The sequence below is a fragment of the Macrobrachium nipponense genome, chromosome 3 (genome assembly GCF_015104395.2).
Source record: "Macrobrachium nipponense isolate FS-2020 chromosome 3, ASM1510439v2, whole genome shotgun sequence".
Lineage (NCBI taxonomy): Eukaryota > Metazoa > Arthropoda > Malacostraca > Decapoda > Palaemonidae > Macrobrachium > Macrobrachium nipponense.
In genome coordinates, this window is record NC_087202.1 from 71872355 (window position 1) to 71893327 (window position 20973).

At 42.3% G+C, this 20973-nt stretch overlaps 1 protein-coding gene across 11 annotated transcripts in view; it reads left to right on the forward strand.

The window, feature by feature from the left end:
* Nucleotides 1-20973, forward strand: part of LOC135221803 (uncharacterized) — a 163415-nt gene that overhangs the window by 20308 nt on the left and 122134 nt on the right. For 7 of the 11 annotated variants that reach the window (XM_064259663.1, XM_064259669.1, XM_064259660.1 and 4 more), the window contains one exon: nt 12176-12198. The exons of 1 other annotated variant lie outside the window; for it this stretch is intronic. The gene's annotated coding sequence lies outside the window, so the exon portion shown is untranslated. 3 more of the 11 variants (XM_064259666.1, XM_064259667.1, XM_064259665.1) reach the window with 3 other exon arrangements.

A 20973-nucleotide genomic window follows, 5' to 3' on the forward strand; every position in this document is an offset into this window, starting at 1 on the left:
TTAAATAATAATTCTAACCCTACTTCTGGAGAATCTCCCTATAAATCTCATTCTCAGAGTGTCTTTTCGGATTCGGCATCGGAAATCGCCAATCTGAAAGCGACGATTCGAGACATGAAGTCCAAGATGGCGGACTCGAAAGGTAAGGCTAGTGAATGTGAAAATTTTAGTGAAGTGAGCCCTATCAGTGTTGTGGAGGGGGCGTTTGATCGTCCCTGCGGCGCTCCCAGGCCTAGACCTCTTCCAAGCTCACATGCCCAGAGGAGAAGGAAAGTCGAAAGCCTTAAGGAGGTCGTGGGGAATCCCCAACGGTCAGACGTCCCTTCAGCTAGCTTGCTTCATGGCAGCCAGCTCAAGGGCGCTACAGGAAAAGCGTCCTTCGCGAGTGTTTCTCGTCCTCTCCCTCTCCCTCACCTAAACGAGGGTGGAAGGAGTCGACCTTATCGAGACCGCTGAAGCGTCATATGAAGCAAGACATTGATTCTAGCCCGGAGCGCTTCTCGGATGACGCCCCGTCTGCTATTAAGAAGGCGAAGGTGGCGTCAACGTCACCTGACGCTTATGAGGAAGTACCCCATCATGCTTCGTTCCCCTCCCCGAGTGATGACGAAGGGCGTCAGGCGCTAGACGTAGGAGAAGCGTCAAGGAGATCATTATGGCGGTGCAAGAACAACTATCATCTCTTGTGGGAGTTTTGTTTTAGCGCCCCGTCGGAAGGACGTGACGCTTCCTATTAAGAAGTCTCGTCCTCTCGCACCTGCTCGGAAGACGTCTTTTAGAAGTGAAGCGTCAAATCAAGAGGATCTTAGACGTGACGCTCCGTCCAAGATTGATGACGCCGAGTAGGAAGCCCTTAGAAAGCGAAGCGTCTTCCGGACGCGAAGCGTCTTCTAAACGTCAACAAGAGACGTCATACATGACGCTCGGAGAGCGGGAAGCGTCATACATGACGTCTTCTAAAGCGCGAGAGAAGCCGCAGGTTGTTGTGACGGCTTCCAAGTCGATCAGAATGGGAAAAAGGAAAGACTTTCATTCCCTTAGCCCCTCTCCGATCAGGAGTTTGTCTCCCCCAGAAGAGGAACATTCTGAAAGGAGAACAGAAACTCAGGATTATCACGAGTTCGAACGAAACTCGGAGGATGACGATCTTGGAAGAGAGGGCTTGTCCAACTATAAGGTGTTGACAACCATGCTTCTGGAGGAATACGGAGACGAGTTGACTCCGGCTGCTCCTCCTTCTCCGCGCTCGCTCTTTTCGAGTGCGAAGGCGAAGAAGACTTCGTCTTTTCTGAAGATGAAGCCCACCATCTCGATGAAGCGGGCTTTACACGCCTTAGACGCCTGGATGAGTCGAAGAAAGACTTAACCAGGGACAGTATTTTGCATGCCTCCAGCAAGGTTAGCTGGGAAAAGAGGCATATGGTACAAGACGGGGGAGGATATGGGTATCGCTCTCCTTCTACTACAGAGGCAGACTTTTCAACGTTAGTTGACGCTTCAAGGCGTCCCTAGTCTTAATTCTGCCCGCATAACTTGGAGTATTTCGGAACTGGAATCATCTCCTCAAGGGACTTTTCCATGTATTGGAAGTATTCAACTTCTTAGATTGGTCCCTTGGGGTGATGTCCAAGAAAGCTCACGATTCGCAGGGAATCGAACTGAAGCCCTGTTATGCATTTTGTCGTGCATCGACAAAGCAGTACAGGATGGATCTTTGGAAGTCTCTGCATTATTTGGAGCAGGTCTTTTGAAGAAAAGGACAGTGTTATGGCGCCTTCTTAACAAAGGCAGTCTCGCATGCGCAGAGGGCAGCTCTGCTATATGCTCCTCTTTCGGCGGGACTATTTGTTTCCTTCTAAGTTAGTGAAGGACGTTAGCTCCACTCTTTAACTGAGAAGGCGACACAGGATCTTCTGACGCAGTCAGCTACGAAGAAGAAACCTGCTTTAGTGTCGGACAAGAAAGAACCTAGCACTTCTAGGCAGCCCTTTCGAGGTGGTCCGATCTCCAGACCTCCCGCAAGAAGGAAGGCTCCAGAGAGAAGAGGTAGGTCCGCCTTTCGTCCTTTAAAAAGGGCAAATGAAAACATTTCCTCCTCCAAACACCAGTAGGTGCCAGCTCCTGGAATTCGTGGAAGCCTGGACACTGATAGACGCAGACGCTCTGCACTAAAGATCTTAAGGAAGGGATATCGTATCCCTTTCCTGAATACTCCGCCCCTAACGTCTATACCAAGGGAACTATCAGCCAAGTACAAGGATCCTGTGCTGAGGGATACTCTTCGATCAATGGTGGAACAAATGTGGACAAGAGTGCAGTAGAACTAGTACTGGATCAAAACTCCCCGGGGTATTTTCCCCTTTTACAATCGCCTTTTTCTAGTGGCGAAAGCCTCGGGAGGCTGGAGACCAGTACTAGGACGTCAGTGCTCTTGAACAAATTTGTTCAGAAGGAGAAGTTCTCCATGGAGACTTCGCTTCAGTCTAGCGTCATTACGACAAGGAGATTGGATGGTGTCTCTAGATCTCCAAGACGCCTACTTTCACGTCCCGATCCACCCTTCATCGAAGAAGTACCTCCGTTTCATGACGGGGGGAAGGATCTTTCAGTTCAGAGCCTTGTGTTTCGGCTGTCCACAGCTCCTCAGGTCTTCACAAGCCTGATGAGGAATGTGGCGAGATTTCTTCATCTCAAAGGAGTGAATGTCTCGATGTACCTAGACGACTGGCTCATCAGGGCCAGATCGGAGAGACAGTGTTTGGAGGACCTAAAGTTAACTCTAGATTTGACCAAGGCGTTGGGATTGCTTGTGAACCTCGAGAAGTCTCAGATGACCCCCAGACAAGACCTAGTCTATCTGGGGATTCGGATGGATTCTCGGGGTTTTCGAGTTTTCCTTCGCAAGAGAGAACCGAAAAAGGTTTGAGGATAATCTCTCTATTCTTAGAGAAACAGCAAACGTCAGTGAGGGAATGGTTGAGCCTTTCTGGGGACGCTTTCCTCGCTGGAACAATTCTTCCCTCTCGGAAGACTTCATATCCGTCCACTTCAATTCTTCCTCAAGAAGTCTTGGAGCTGGAAAAACGGACAACTGTCGGACGTTTTCCCCATTCCAGTGGAGGTAAAGGCACACCTACAGTGGTGGTTGCTGCCTCTGGAAGAGAACAAAGGGGTCTCTCTAAGATCAAAGAAACCAGACCTAGTGTTGTTCTCCGACGCGTCGGAGACGGGTTGGGGGTGAGCGACATTAGGCTCGGAGGAAGTGTCAGGCACCTGGGAACCAGCACAGGTGTCCTGGCACATAAATTGCAAAGAACTCTTCGCCGTTCACCTGGCTTTGAAGAGCCTAGAACCTCTGGTGAGAGACAAGGTAGTACAAGTAAACGTGGACAACACCACCGCACTTGCCTACATTCGGAAACAGGGAGGGACTCACTCCTCGTTCCTTTACGACTCACGAGGGACCTATTACTTTGGACGTCTCACAGGAACATCTCCCTGCTGACAAGGTTCGTACAGGGAGTAAGGAATGTGAGGGCGGACAGGCTCAGCAGGAGGAACCAGGTCCTTCATACAGAATGGACTCTGCACGAGGAAGTATGTCGCGATCTCTGGTCTCTGTGGGGAACTCCTCACGTGGATCTATTCGCAACATACATTTCAAAAAGGCTCCCAGGTGTTTTGCTCGGTCGTGGAAGACCCAAGAGCAATTATGGTAGACGCCTTCCTGCTAAACTGGTCTCGAGTGGACGTGTACGCTTTTTCCCCCATTCAAAATCCTGGGGTTAGTATTGAAAAAGTTTGTGGCGTCAAAGAGACGAGGATGACTTTAATAGCCCCCTTTTGGCCGGCCCAGGAATGGTTCACGGAGGTGGTAGAGTGGATCGTAGACTTTCCAAGATCCCTACCAGGAAAGGACGGATCTTCTCAAACAACCACACTTCAAGACAGGTACCATCAAAACCTCCCCGCTCTCGCTCTGACTGCCTTTCGACTATCGAAAGACTTGTCAGAGCGAGAGGCTTTTCTCGCGAAGTGGCAAGCGCGATCGCGAGAGCTCGCAGAACCTCCACTTCGAAAGTATACCAGTCGAAGTGGGAGGTCTTTAGAAGGTGGTGTAGAGCCAAGAAGTGTCCTCCTCCTCTACCTCTATAGCGGAAATTGCTGATTTCTTGCTATTCCTGAGAGTAAAATCGCATCTAGCCGTATCCACAATAAAGGGATACAGGAGTATGCTCTCGGCTGTATTTCAGGAACAGAGGTTTAGATCTGGCAAATAACAAAGATCTCCACGAATCTCATAAGATCTTTTGAGACGTCAAAGTCTAAAGAACCAGTACCTCCGAACTGGAATTTGGACGTAGTCCTCAAAATTGTCTTCGGATAGATTTGAACCTCCTCATCAGGCCTCATTTAGAGACGTAACTAGAAAATGCCTATTTCTTTTATCGTTAGCAACGGCAAAAAGAATTAGTGAGTTACAAGCTCTGCAGGATAAAGTAGGATTCAAGGAAGACTCGGCGATTTGCTCGTTTAAAACTCTGTTTTTAGCGAAAAACGAGAATCCCACGAATCCCTGGCCTAGGTCATTCGAAATCAAAGGAATGTCTAGTCTCGTAGGCAGAGAAGCAGAGAGGTCTCTATGCCCTGTTAGAGCTCTGAAGTTCTATCTTCAGAGGAAACGTCAGTTTGGGAGGCTCTAGACAAGGTCTTTGGTGCGCGGTCAAAGACCCCACAAGACTGATGTCAAAGAACGCTCTAGCGTTCTTTGTAAGGAACGTCATTACGGACGCTCACAAGGTCTGTCCGTCCGGACGAACAATTACAACTTCTGAGAGTAAAAGCTCATGAAGTACGAGCGGGTTGCGACGTCTCTCTTCGTTTTATAAGAATATGTCACTAAAAAATATTAGATACGACATATTGGAGATGCAACTCGGTATTTGCATCTCATTACTTGAAAAGACGTGCGTGTGACGTATGAGAAGTGCTTTTCTCTAGGTCCTATCGTATCGGCAGATACGATTCTGGGTACGGGAGCCGACACCAATCCTTAGAATGTATGATACTGTTCTTCTGTTTGGATATGGTCGAGAATCTCTTCGAACAATGGAGGATTCAGGCTCGCACGGGCGGCCGTCTATGTTTGTCATAAGAGAATTCTCGTCATATCCAATTAGTTGAGTATAATTTTTTTTTGAAAAATTATGTATGTGTGCGTAGTGGTTTTTGAGTTACGGTTGTTGTGACGAGTTCGGGGATAACTCGTAACAATCCTTAGTTCTAACACATGGTTAGGATCAGGTGGTCGGGATTGGTTGTGTGCTCCTTCATAAGGTGTATTGTCATATAAGTGGATCAGCACCCATTGACAAAGTCCTTTTAGGCTCTGCTGAGTAAGTGGGTAAGACCCCATCGGCAGACCCACAAGAACTCTTGGCCATAGATCACATATCTCGCTAAAGTTCTTGAGGTGATGCAGACTACTGGGCAAACACCCACCAAGTCTACCACCTATCAGGTAGGAACCAAGGTTTTATTTATACCTACAACATATGTTGTTTACCTGTCTATTCCATATAGTAGCTGTCTCTTACCCTCCACCGAAGGGTGCCAATCAGCTATGTATATATCTGACAGGTAAGTTGATTGTATGAAAATGATATTGTTATGTTACAATAAAGTTTCATACATACTTACCTGGCAAGATATGTACAATTAAAAAGGCCCACCCAGCCTCCCCTCCAGCAGGAGACAGGTGGAAGAGAGAAAATATGATAGAAAACGGGGATGGTTCCTAGTCCTGCCACCCAGGGCAGGCCGGTAGATCACCTGACCTACCTGTAGCGAGTGGCGCGAAATTTGAATTTCTGTCGGGGACGACGGAGTCTTAGCTATGTATATATCTGCCAGGTAAGTATGTATGAAACTTTATTGTAACATAACAATATCATTTTTCCTAACTATACAAACCTGAGGTCCTTTAACATAAAGTCCCTCCTCATGCCACCCCTCACTCTGCGTATTTTGCATGGGCCAAAAGCAAAAGTGATTTGTTTACCTCCCAGTCGCGCGGCGCGCGACGATCGGACAAGCAGTTAACTACCGTTTTCTCCCCTCGGTCGAAGCTTACGACCGTTCCAGCTGCCGCTAGCTACTTCCTATTGTTAAAGGACCTCAGGTTTGTATAGTTAGGAAAAATGCAATTTTCGACAAATTGTCATTTCTGTTATTGTAATTGCCTCAGCATTTGTTACTATGTAATGTGGTCTCTTTGTGATGTGCATTTGATTATTATGGGTATTTGTAACTTTCTCTTTGGCTATATGTACTTCTTTCAAGAGATTGGGATCACTTCAATAACTAATGGCTGCAAGCTTTGGAAAGGTTAGGTATCATGTCAAAGACAGTTTTGTTCATGCCACTTACCTGACAGATATATATATAGCTGTATTTTCTGAAGTCCGACAGAATTTCAAAACTCGCGGCACACGCAGTGGGCGGCCAGGTGGTAGTACCCATTCCCGCCGCTGGGAGGCGGATATCAGGAACCATTCCCATTTTCTATTCATATTTTTTCTGTCGCCGGTCGGTAAACAACTGTTTACAGACCTCTGCTCAGGATTTTTTTTCTCCTCTTTCGAACCATCTCTTCCCCCAGACTTTAGTAAAGGACCTGACTAGCAGTTTGCAAGAGAAGGCAACGCAGGACCTCTTAGCCCAGTCTTCAAGACGTTCGGCAGTACCTTCAACTTCTGCTTTTGTTCGACCGCCGAAGAAGGTTAAGCCCTTTCGTGGGGCTCCCCCCTCGAGAGCAGCTCCTCGAGGGAGAGGTTTTTCACGAGGAAGAGCTTCCTTTAAATCAAAGCCTTCCAAGTGAGAAGCATGTCCTTCAGACACCAGTCGGAGCCAGACTGAAGATTTTTGCGGGAGCGTGGAGAGAGAGGGACACGGACTCTTGGTCCCTCAAGATCGTGGAGCAGGGGTACAAGATCCCCTTTTTAGATCTTCCTCCTCTTTCTACGACTCCCAGAGACCTTTCTCCATCCTATCAGGGAGAGAAGAAGCAAGTGTTATTCGATCTTCTTCAACAAATGATCGAGAAAAGAGCGGTGGAACAAGTCGCGGACCTGGGGTCTCCAGGTTTTTACAACAGGATTTTCCTAGTACCGAAGCAGTCGTCCAGGTTGGCGTCCAGTTCTAGATGTAAGCAGGCTCAATCTTTTCGTGGAAAAGACCAAATTCACGATGGAGACGCCTCATTCTGTTCTGGGAGCCTTGAGACCGGGCGACTGGATGGTGTCCTTAGACTTGCAGGACGCGTACTTTCACATCCCGATCCACCCTCTTCAACGAAAGTATCTAAGGTTTGTCTTAGACAAAAAAGTTTGGCAGTTCAGAGCTATGTGTTTCGGCCTGACCACGGCTCTAATGGTGTTCACCGTAGTCATGAAGAATGTGGCGAGGTGGCTACACTCTTCGGGGATAAGAGTTTCCCTGTACCTCGACGACTGGCTGATCAGAGCGTCGTCGAGAGAAAAGTGTCTGAAGGACTTGCAGTTCACTTTAGCCCTAGCAAAGTCCCTGGGACTTCTTGTCAACCTCGAAAAGTCGCATCTGACCCCGACACAGTCCATCGTGTATCTGGGGATTCAGATGGATTCAGTGGCTTTCGAGCGTTTCCGTCCCAGGAACGTCAGCGGCTAGGATTAGAAAAGATCTCTGCCTTCTTAGGGAAAGAGACTTGCTCGGCGAGGGAATGGATGAGTCTGCTGGGAACCATTTCCTCGCTAGAAAGGTTTGTTTCCTTGGGAAGACTGCACCTCAGGCCTCTCCAGTTTTTCCTTGCGGACGAGTGGAAGGCCAAGGACGATCTCAATGCCATATTGAGAATATCTCTTCCTATAAAGAACCATCTAAGATGATGGTTCGACCCTCAGAAGCTACAGGAGGGCGTGTCCCTAAGTCTTCTGAGCCCCGACCTAGTGTTGTTCTCCGACGCTTCCATCACGGGCTGGGGAGCAACACTAGGAGGGAAGGAAGTGTCAGGCTCCTGGGGAGGGGAACAGGTAGCCTGGCACATAAATGTCAAAGAGCTTGCAGCAATCTTTCTGTCTCTGCAGTTCTTCGAAAGGAGTTTGAAGAACAAGATTGTTCAGGTAAACTCAGACAATACCACAGCACTCGCTTATTTGAAAAATCAGGGAGGAACACACTCCAGAACTTTGTTTTTCCTGGCGAGGGAGATTCTGCTGTGGGCGAAGAGAAGAAAGGTGACGATCCTGACGAGGTTCATTGCAGGAGTGCAAAACGTCAGGGCCGATCTTCTCAGTCGTCGGGAACAAATCCTACCGACGGAATGGACCTTAAACAAAGACGTGTGTCGAGACCTTTGGATGTTCTGTGGGGACGTCCCTCTGGTCGACTTATTCGCGACGTCAAGGACCAAGAGACTTCCTCTTTATTGCTCCCCGGTCCTGGATCCAGAAGCGATCGCTGTGGACGCGTTGCTTTGGAATTGGACGGGTCTAGATCTGTACGCCTTCCCACTTTATTCAAGATTTGGGGGAAGTCATGAGGAAGTTTGCGGCCTCAGAAGGGACGAGGTTGACCCTGATCGCTCCGATGTGGCCAGCGAGAGAATGGTTCACAGAGGTCATGTCTTTCCTTGTAGACTTTCCCAAGGCGGACATTGCCCTGGAGGAAAGATCTACTCAAACAGCCTTACTTCGAAAGGTTTCACCAAAACCTCTCCGCTCTGAGTCTGACTGCGTTCAGACTATCGAAAAGTTGGCCAGAGCGAGAGAGGTTTTTCGAAAGCAGCTGCGAGAGCAATCGCAAATGCAAGACGTGCTTCTACAAGAGCTGTTTACCAATCGAAGTGGGCTTCCTTCAGGGCATGGTGTAAAAAGGAGGGAGTTTCCTCTTCCTCGACCTCTGTGAACCAGATAGCTGATTTTCTGCTCTTTCTCAGGAATGTGCAGAAATTAGCGGTCCCTACCATCAAGGGATATAAGAGCATGTTGTCAGCGGTTTTTAGGCACAGAGGCCTTGACCTTTCTGACAACAAGGACATTCATGATCTTTTAAAATCTTTCGAGACTTCGAAGATTCCTCAAATGAGACCTCCTTCATGGAACCTTGACGTGGTTCTTAAGTTCTTAATGTCAAGTCCTTTCGAACCTCTTCAGGCAGCGTCTCTTCGAAACTTGACAAGGAAGGCTCTTTTCCTAACTTCTCTTGCGACGGCTAAGAGAGTTAGTGAAATACAAGCTTTTAGTAATTTAGTGGGATTCAAAGGAGACAATGCTGTCTGCTCTTTGAACCCAACTTTCTTGGCGAAGAATGAAAATCCTTTGAATCCTTGGCCGAAAACTTTCAAGATCAAGGGTATGTCAAGTCTGGTGGGCCAAGAACCAGAGAGAGCCCTGTGCCCGGTCAGGGCTCTCAAGTTCTATGTACATAGAACAAAAGAGGTAAGAGGTCCCTCAGGTAATCTCTGGTGCTCTGTGAAGAGACCAGAGTTACCTTTATCTAAGAATGCTGTTGCTTTCTTTCTGAGGGACGTCATTAAGGAGGCTCATTTATCTTTCCAGAAGACTGATTTGAGCCTCTTACGAGTGAAAGCTCACGAAGTTCGAGCTGTCGCTACCTCTCTTGCCTTCCAAAAGAATATGTCAATCAGGACATTCTTGATTGCATCTTTTGGAGGAGTAACTCCGTCTTCGCCTCACATTACCTAAGGGATGTGAGAACGATTTATGACGACTGTAATTCACTGGGGCCATACGTTTCTGCGGACACAGTCTTGGGGTCCGGAAGTAGCTCTTTCCCTATCCCTTAGTTAGTTTTATTGTTGTGTTTTTAGGTTGTGGTGAGTCTTATGTGAAGATCTCCCATCCTTTAGTTAGTTTTAAGGGTTTTTTTGAATAGTTGGTCAGGTGGTGGTCAGTTGCTTCGTTGCCCTCATATGTATGGCTCGATGGTCTTGTCACGTTGAGGTCCTAACGTACCGTTGACAGATCATCCAGAGCGCACCAGCACTACAGGTCTCCACCTGGCTGGCAACTCTGATTTAAGCAAAAGCAGCCTTAAGTGACAGTAATCACAGAGTCTACTTTGCTAACAGGTGAGGAACCAAGATGTATATCATCTACTTAATTTAAGTTTCCTAAAAAATCCTATTCTGTCTTCTTTCCCAAACCATTCGCCCTTTTTTTTTCTCTTCCGAAGGTGGGATTCAGCTATATATATATCTGTCAGGTAAGTGGCATGAACAAAATGTTATTGTTATTATACAATTAAGTTTGTTCATACTTACCTGGCAGATATATATAATTAAATTGCCCGCCCTCCTCCCCTCAGGAGACAGGGGCATTAATAAAATATGAATAGAAAATGGGAATGGTTCCTGATATCCGCCTCCCAGCGGCGGGAATGGGTACTACCACCTGGCCGCCCACTGCGTGTGCCGCGAGTTTTGAAATTCTGTCGGACTTCAGAAAATACAGCTATATATATATCTGCCAGGTAAGTATGAACAAACTTAATTGTATAATAACAATAACATTTTGATTATTAATTTGCAGGCTAGATGCGAAAAGCTTTTCAAGAGTTTTGATCACCTTTAGAGACACTACTGCAAATATTTGTAGGGGGTGGGATCACCTCAAAGACTGATTGATGCTAGCTTTGTAAAGGGTTAAGATCACTTCAAAGTATGTTTGCTGATAACTTTGTAGGGGGTTAGGATATTTTCAGAGACTGATTGCTGTAAGCTTTTTGGAAGTGGTTGGGAGGCAGAAAATATGTCTCACCTGACTTAGTTGTGATAAAATACAAGTAAGAAGTTTTAATAGCCATATTTATTGATAAAATTTTAGAGATTAAATATAAAAAGAAAAAGAGATAAGACGTACCTCTCCTACTTTCATCAATTCCAAGACAGGACCATGGTCAGGAACCCACTGTAGACACAAGTTGAGGAGTATTTGTAGGCTCAGTTGATTAAACATATAGTATATATCAGGGTAATTTGAGTTGTTGCTCATCATCTCATGTAATGATAGTAAGCTTATTACCAGTTCAGTTTGGATAAAGCCCTTGAACTCATATTAGTTGGCTGATCTTGAAATTGTCTCAAGGTTGAGGTTTATGCAAACCCCCATTGTTAAACCAAAATCATTTTTGTGATAAGCTAACCTCCATGACCACCAGGTTGTCTGTCTTTAATTTGGTAAGCTCTTTCTTGGTTTCAGTATCACCCTCCAAAACTCCTGAAGTTCTGAAGTCGACCTTGTTACTCAGCATCTAACATATGCATGGAATGATGAAGAATCAAGCAAAAAAAATGTGATTGAATAGATCTAATTTTAATTTAGTAGTACTGCTATAGAGCACACATGAATGAAATTGTATGCATCAAACATTTTATAGTTTTGATGCTGCCACCACTTGGACCTTGACTTTTACAGTGATCGAGAAAGTAGTGGGGAATTATGATAAAGAAAGTGTTTTTCACTAAAACCTGAAACTACAAGCCGGTACATATGATAGTGGTCAGGCCCCCAACATCAGACTCAAAAACAAGACATTGGTTGCTTGCCAAATATTTACTTTCAGACATCTTGCATCCTGCCCCAATTTCCAGAGCTAAGTGGAAAAAACTACCCCTATAATCATTACTCATTATTTGTTTGTTTTCTGTTGCTCTAGAAGAATCAGCACTTTGCTACCTGGAAAATAAAGTCACTGCTGACACTTTCAGTGCTATTATTATTATTATTATTATTATTATTATTATTATTATTATTATTATTATTATTATTATTATTATTATTATTATTATTCTAAAAAGAGTGGCTGTTTAGCGAATTAATTTTAAATGATAATATGCTAAACACTGCCATTCTTTTTAACAGAATACGTTTGAAAGAAGGTCTTCTTCTAAGATAATTTATTATTAATATTTTTATTATTATAATTATTATTACATATTAAAGTTAATAGCTATTGAAAAAAGCAAGCACTTTGTTACTCATCAAGAGCTGATATGTATTTGTGCTATTATTATTATTATATTATGGTTATTTTAAAAGAATAGAAAATCGTATGGAACCATTCAGAGGAGGAAGACAGCAAATAACCAGACCATTTGTTTCCCTTGTTCTTCCAGGTTCAAATGGTGATATCAGCCTGGTAGGTGGCGAGCTCAAGCAGTCTTATAGCAGTTGATAGATAAGTTTGCTTAACAATTTTACACAAATGAAAAACTTGCATAGGAAAAGACCTTTATATGATAGATATACCTTTTTTTAAAGCAACAATCTTTTAAGTATATTATGTTTACCCTTAGAATATCATGGTGTGTTAAGGCCACTGGTTGCCTCCAACTTGGCGAATTGTTTTATTGGATAAATTTTATTGATTTTTATAGGAATACATAATTTCTAAAAAAAAAATGAATGTAATTGAAATGTATTTTTTCATGAAGTAGGTAAGTACGTATATCATTTATGTTGGATAGATCCACCATCCTAAATACTTTGTGATAAGATAAAATTTTCGTGCAAGTGTGAAGTTTGATTTACTCAGTTTACTAGAATTATGAAAGGAAGAAAGCTTGTGTAAATCGTTATAAATAAATGTGAAATAATTGGATCGATAACAACAGGTGAAGTTGTTCATTTGCCTATAAAGTACATTTCCATAGCATTTAAACCTGGGGCTCTTCATTCTCTGGATGCATTGTTTTCCAGTCTTCCAAGAGTTTAAGCAAAACCCCAGTATTTACAGCACCCTGGAATGGTACCGTGAATGTAGAATGTGCCACCTGACTATCTGGTCGTAAACATATCACTTACCAGCCCTCCGGGATGCATAATTTTAATACCTTGTGTTAAACATTTCGTGGTAAACTCACTCTATGCTTTACGAAAGTTAAGCTTGTGCGCTAATGGTTGGCTTATGGAACTGATTGCAAACAGGTGACTATTACTGCAAGGTCGATCATTAGGTGGTCCAAGGAGATTGGTGGGGAGTAGGAGAGTTAGGTACCGTCGAGCCAGCCTTAGTGGAGTCTATTTTCGACGCGAGTGGCTAAGATTTTACACACGTTCACGCACTCACACACGAACGCACATGCATCCATTAATTTAAGAACGCTGACAAGTCCATATTTATTTTCACCCGTTATTTTGTTCTTGGTAATGAATTATGGATTAAAGGTTTGTCCATGTCATCTTAAAAAAATCTGCAGTATTTGGTTGCATGTGTTAAAGTTCATCAATTTAGAATTGCACTCAAATGCTACGAGTTCATGTTTGATGCAGTTTACATCGCTGAGAGCTACCCTTGAAAACATTCGTTGAGAATGCGTGGATAGAAATTATGTAGTTCTGTCTCTGTTATAAGCAGACGCAGTCGATCATTCCTTAGTATTTTCCGACCTTGGAATGCTGAATCCATTGTGATGCTGCTTGGACTATTTTTGGATGCTTGCTTCATTCTTCGTACAGCGTAGAGCCCCCGCAAATATCGATTCATTGCCATTGTAGTGAATGCCGAAAATTTAATGTGCTTGACATTTTAGAGCTTGTGTGTGCAGGGACTATGCGATCTGTAGCTCTTTGTTCAGTTGCGTTCGACTTATCAAGGACAAGGACGGTAGAATACGAACATTGCATTGGGATCATTTTCAAGGTCTGTGTATCCAAAGCAGACATTCTTACTGAAGAAAAACTACCGTAGACTGCAATCTGGCGTGCATGTGCGTTATTTAAACATGATAATACAGTACAGGTGGTTTTTATTTGGATATTTTTTCTATTTTACCGTATAGAAGTTAATCGATTGCACGCGGATTTCCAACGAACAACGAATGAAGGTGAAGCAAAGTTCACTTAATGAGATTCATTGAGGCAATCGGGTGAGAGAAGTGTGACGCATGTCTCTAGCTATAGGTAAGGAGAGAAAGTCTTTCTTTCTCTTGATCTCTGCAGCTGGCGTGTTGCCCAGTGCCATGGTTGATGCCTGGTGCCGCTGCCACTCCACGCCAAACAACTGTGTCAACCTCTTTCCGTGTTCATCGGAAAGTCCTCTTGGTAGTTGACGGCGTCATGGTGTTTTTGTCAGCATCATTTCTTCCGTCTCCTGCAATACGTTAGACAATTTTTACGCCTTTGGCTAATGTGATTTTTGTATTTTGTGAACTACACACACAAATTGCAATTCTGGGTCTATCTGTAAACTGAAGGAAACCAAGGTCATTGAATTGCTCATGAAAGCGTTTTACGGTGACAGGTAAACGAAATTGAGGACCATAATTCGTCATAACAATAACGTTGTTCAGCGTTTGAAATGATAAAGTGTTCATGTTTAAATCGTTTTACAGGGAGGTTACCTACGCATTTCACATGAAAATGTAGTACTACTTGAAGTACGTTTGACGTAGTTACATTAACCGGTCTTCAAAGTTGTTGGGGGTTTAATTGTAGTTGCTCAGGGATTGTTTTACTAGTTTCGCATTATACTTTATATGTCATGGGGAAGAATGGTATTTAATAAGAAAAGCGAGGTGAATTTCAAATACGCATTTCGCAGATTGATTGTGATGGATTGGTTTTTACAGATGACTTAAACAGTTCTTGGTATAACTTGGAACTAGGTGTGAGGGAGTGATTAAGGGTACAGTTAAAAGCCTAGGAACGCACTAAGCGTTTATTTAGAATATTGGAAGATTTTTTTTTTTTTTTTAATATCATGGAATTGACGATAAGTGGGTAAATTGTTGTCATTTCCAGTCGAATACGAGCCAACAACTATAAAATATTCTTAATGATGTTGAAACTTCAGTAGAATTTGAGTTGGGAAATTTATTTCACAGCTCACAGGAAATGAAAATCAAGATATCACATAAAGAATTGAGATTTATTTTTTATTATTTTTTTTTAATGTGGGGAGAGATCATGCATCATGAATTTTCTGGTACAGTATATACCGTAATTTCCTTTACAGTCAATTTCAAGTTGTCTCTCGCCATTAGTGCAGTTTCGGAAAATGCGCTTGCTTGAATATTACTGACATTTTTTGGACTGCAAGCATGTTCACACGGAGCTGGGGATGATGAACATTATTCCCCTCAAAAGTTTTATTATGTAAGTATAAGACTCTTGACTTAATGAGTAGATAACAGTTGTCACTCCACTGGAATGACCATGAATGTTGACGTTATTGCGTAAAATATACCAAAGGAGAGAGAGATGTTTTTGCAAAATTTCATGTGCATGAAAGTTACTTAGCTAATAATGATGTTGTAATCTGACATAACTCCTGTCTTAAAACTCAGTCCTTGCCTACTGTGTTTTCAGGTCTAGTGGTCTGCTTGTAATTATAGGCAAATTAAGTTAATCCTACATTAGGATGTTATTTTTGTATAACATGTATTTTATACATATATATATATATATATATATATATATATATACATACATACATACATACATACATATATATATATAGATATATATATATATATATATACATACATACATACATACATATATATATATATATATCAGAGTAAGTAAGGGAAGAAGTCCAATTCCATGGTACAATATACTTGATTTGGCTAATGTTCCAGGACCTTAACACAGACACCACTCACATAAACATACGCATGCAGAGTTAATAAAAAAAGTGGTTTTCAGCATAAATTTTTTGTTTAGAAAGATGCTCTTTAATGGGTAGAGTATTTCGAGAATTTGTTTTATGTGGAGGCTAGAGGAGATGCGGAGCTGAATTTGGCAGAGTCGCTTTATTGGAATTTGTCAACGGCAATGAAGGTGTGGGTATGAAGTAGTTGTTACCCCCTTCATTTATTGAAATTGAATGAGGGATTTTGAATGTGTATGAAAAAAGAAGGCTGACGTTGTTGACTTAAGCTCATTTTGCAGATGGTGTGGAAGAGGAGTTGAAAGGGTGAAAGTGCAAGGATTGAAGGCATTAGTAACAAAGTTAACACTGGGAAAGCGTGCATCGGTGGGGTTTCAGATGCTTTGGTCATTTGGAAAGAATGGACGGTAGTAGGTAAGTAAAAAAAAAAACATAATGCAAGTGTTATGAGGGAGGATTCCTTGAAAGTTTAGGGTTGATGGCATAAAACAGCTACTAGGGAAAGGGGAGCCTTTATATCCAGAAAGTGTGAATGAGCACGCAACATAGAGGTGAATGATGCGTTTTGTGATGTACTGTTGGTGAGCCTTCCATGCAGAAGTATGAAGCAGGTAAATTTGAAGTGTTCAGCACTGGGGGTTTCATCCATTGTAAAGTTGTTCAAAGTTCGACTGTTGCAGTTATCTTTGGGTTGATTTTTCTATTGAGTCAACAACTAAAAAATTGCTGAGTGCTGATATATCACATACACATATAAATTTATTCATAATATGTACTGTCAGTTTCTTTTAATTGCTGAGTTGTGGGTAGCTTTATAGAAATCTTCTAAATCATTAACCGTTTTATATACTACCTCTGTAAATATTCTGCCTTTTGTCTCTTGCATACACATTTCTGCTCCACCGTGTAGTCTTTTGTATGTTTTCTTCTCAACTATATTTTGATCATCTCGCTTATTATCGCATTATCTCATTAGTACCGCTCCATTATTTGAACTCAATATGTTTTCTCGGGTTCACCTTTACTTATGTGCTTCACTGATTTCTGCTTTAATTCTATGTTCGACATTCAAGAACTCTTCGAAATAATTTTAAAAATACTCACCCAAGTGATACAAGACTATTTTTTCTGAATTTCCCTTGCAACTTTTATTCATCGTTTATATATATATATATATAAATATATATATATATATATATATATATATATATATATATATATATATATATATATATATAATATACACACACACACAACTGTGTATCTCATTCAATTTCATGTTATTCCTGTTAATCGCGTGTGCTATCTCATAAACAAATCTTGATTGAAGGGAGGATGGATGTGTAGATGAAGGTTAATTAGTTCGAGCTGCTTATGCTGGAAGTTGACATAATTTTTTTTTATAATATATACTAATAATTGTTCACCACCAAGGGCTGAGAGAGTTGGGAGAGATACCGTCTACGCGTGCGTTTACGATTCCACCACGTTTGACATTGCACCTCCTTCATTAGAAGCGGAATTTGCGGCAATAACAAGGTTGCTGGTAAAGGACTTGGAGAATTTTCTGACCAAAGAATAAGTGAGATGAGTCACGAAGGAAGAAGGTGAATGTCGACGGACATTGCACATTTGGCAGTTTAGTAATGTAATTTTTCCTTCCATTAACAAGTCGGTAACTCCAGTCCTTTCAACACTTTGTGTCTTTCTGTAAAAATATGTTTGTTTTACATCATGGCCAAGAAAATATGTAGATATGAGGAAGTGACGCTTTCGATAGTTCTACGCGGCACTTTGATTTTGTGAATTCTACTCTCTCTCTCTCTCTCTCTCTCCTCTCTCTCTCTCTCTCTCTCGTCTCTCTCTCCTCGCTCTCTTCTATTCTCTCTCTCTCTCTCTCTCTCTCTCATTTTCAACGACGGGCGCAATGAAAATAGATTTTTAAGTTTGTTTTTTATTTTTGTTTGAGGATAGTTTTTATGGCAATTAGGGCTAATTACCACCAGTGAGAAACATCAAAAGTATGATGTTTCTGGTTATATTGGTCTCCTATTGAGACGGACATTTACCTTGATTTTGTCCTCATCCTTACGCGTTTATCATTGTCGTTTGATACGGAAATGTGAAGGTTGGCGATTTGTCACACCATTGCCCCGTAAGGGTCGCCTTTCTTTGTTGGCTGGCAGTTACCGTTCCCTTACCTTCCTTATACATAACCGTGACTGTTTTTCAAGGCGCCTAACCCTGTCTTGCCTATACATCAGTTGCCTGCACTTTTTGAAATTTCCTTGCTTGTGACTTAGCCTTCCAAAAACGCGGCCTTCACGGGTTTGTCTTATTAATTGGGTTTTGATATACATCACCTTGGGGAAAATGTGTTGTAACGAAAAAATAGAAATCTGGTTCGGTATCTTTTTTGAGAAAGAAGAGAACTGTATTTATGAAAGCCACAAGGCGTATCTGATAAATATTAAGGGACCCTCCCGATGGACCATAGGAGGTCATCATCACATTGGGTTGCTTCCATCAAAATAAATTTGGATGGTAAAATTTCATTTCTTCATTGGCCGGGCTTCAGTTGATCTAAATTAATTTTATTTATACTTGTAATCTTAAATATAGGCATTAATGTCACTTAGCATGTAAGACTCATTTCATAAAAGTTTTGGCAGGAGATTTTACAGACGGATGCCCTTCCTGACTCCAACCCTCCCTATTTATCCGGGCTTGGGACCGGCACTGAGTTGGGCTGGCTAGCCTTCCCCCCAGTGGCAAAGAGAGTGCAAGAGGCAAAGGTTAAGATGGTATGGCCACCTGATGAGAAGAGAGGAGCAACACATGGCCTAAGACCAGGTGGAGAGATTGCATTAGAGATGATATGAGGGAGAAGGGAGTATGGGAGGAAATGACACGGGACAGAGGTAGATGGAAGAGACTCATTAGAAACGGCGACTCCGAATAGGGATAAGGCTGGGAAGAAGAAGAATGTCACTTAGCATGTAATATTGTTTTGCTGTATGATTATCTTCACAGGGCTTTGTTATTTCTTATTTGGGATATTGACAATATCCAATTTTTTTTATATTCCTGACAAGCTATGCCTACAGATTCAGGAATGATACGACGAATTTCAACAGTTCCGTTAATTCTGCATTTAGGGATAAGAAATGGAAATGACCGATATCAGTAATAAGTGGAAAAATTGTTTATCACGAAAGATAAGATCAAGGGAGTATTGTTAACTGTTTAATCTTAAGTGATAACGTGAAGTCACAAAGTACGTGGATATGGGTTTCATAATATGCTGCTTTTTTCGATTCTCTTTGGAAATGAAGTTTGTAGCCCACCTGTCCGAGCTGTGATTAGTCAACCTTAAGGAATGGGCACTTATAGGTTGAAGAATTTCTGTGCCAGCTCTGTCACATGTACGATTCGATGAATTAGATTGTGAAGCCCATAACATTCATATTAATTGACTTCTAGTCAGTTGTCAATGACTTAAAGTCTAAAGGTCCCTTTACACTGAACGATTGTGTGTATCGTTCGCAAAAACATTGTGTATGGGCATGTCTGAATGCAAAATGGGCGGAGTTTCTGGTCTGAGCGATCTCGGCGGGAATCTGTCACGACCAGGTTGCGACTTGTGTCTGTCATACACAGATCGTGCAATGTGTTTGTCTGCCGATATAAAGCTACCGCGCGCGTTTCCTTTAAAGGTGATGCCACGTCTTCCCGAGACAAAATCATTGTTCAGAGTTTCAGACTGAAATAGGTGAGGAGATCGTTCATACTGTCTGAATAGTATGTGTGTCTCGATAACGACAATCGTTCAGTGTATCGGGCCCTTAACGCATAATGTTATTCTGGGATTGGTTGCTATCCTGGTGCTTAACAATTTAATGCCGGGTGACTGGGATATTTTATGTTGCTTGTAATGACGCTCGAAATGCGTTCTGACGTATTTTGACTTATTGTAGATTAATATCCTGTTACGTCATTGTACGCATGGAAATGTGACGTTTGGGCCTTTTAGTATGTTTGTGACGTCACAGCACCCCACCTGCCTGTTCACGAGCTGGATAACTTGCAGCATCGCAATTAAATTCTTTTACGATGCGTTTGTTTGTGTCAATTTGAGTTCTTTCTCTTTAGATGCTATATTGTTTCCTTCGAAAGCCGGATATCGGGGTACTTTTTTTCACTTGAATTGGCTTGTAATCATGAGATCTTGATGCCAAATTGTAATAGTAATTTTGGTAATCGGCATCTCAGCGCTGGTGGGGGAGCGTTGGCGCGCACCAGTGGGGCTGAAACCAAGGTTTGAGAAGAAGCCTCCACGTCCACGAGGAGCAGTGGCAGCGAGTTGGAATCAGAGTTGCCAGTAAGCACTGTGAGGAGAGGTAGTGAATGTCGTGGACTTGTTCGATTGATACATACAAACTCGTCGGCTTTTTTTATTTTTGTAGTTATCGCTTCTGTACATAGGATTTTGTGGATATTATCGTCAGTCATTTGTGTATCGCAACCGTGGGACCGCCCAAGGTAAGAGCATTTATTGTAAAAGGTGCTTGAAATCATTGAAGAATTTGAATTCTCTCTGGTGGACTATCGTGAGATTCACAGCACTTTTAAAAGTGCCCGGCTTTTAAGTTTTTGTTTTACTGGACAGGGGTTCCTAGAGAACAGCCGAAGTTAGAGAACGTATTTTGTAATAAACGAAATCTGTGAACCACTTAGTGGCATAGGTATTATTGTGTGAAAGTTTGTATCCGGTGTTGCTGTGAATTCATGTTTTAAAATTACAGATGATTGTAGGTAAGGCACTGCATTGGTTACAAATTCTTGGGTTTATATAATAGCAAATTGTCTGGGTTGAATTAGCGAGTTGCTTGATATAACGTTAACAAGTAGTGCAACCAGTTGTAATTGTTACAGAATTAGTGATTTCAAGGTCATAGGCTAACATGCATTCTTTTGCTTGTGGGTTCTTGCTTGCGAGTATTTATTCGCATTTTCATGAAGAAGCTTAAGATCGAGAGCCAGGAAGCGACTGTACCCAGTCACCAGTAAGGTTTGGTCACTGACCCAAAGAGATTTTATGACGTAACATTTGAGAAAAGGACACAAAACTTGTTGACACGTAATTAGAATATTTTTTCGTTTGTGTTTTCCGTGCCCGTTCCCCTGACATATAGCTACTTTAAAAGTACAGATCCTTACAGACGGCCTCTTTAGCGACTGGCGTGTTAAAAAAAAGTATTTAACGGACTATTAATATTATTCGCTCAGGTGTGTGTGATC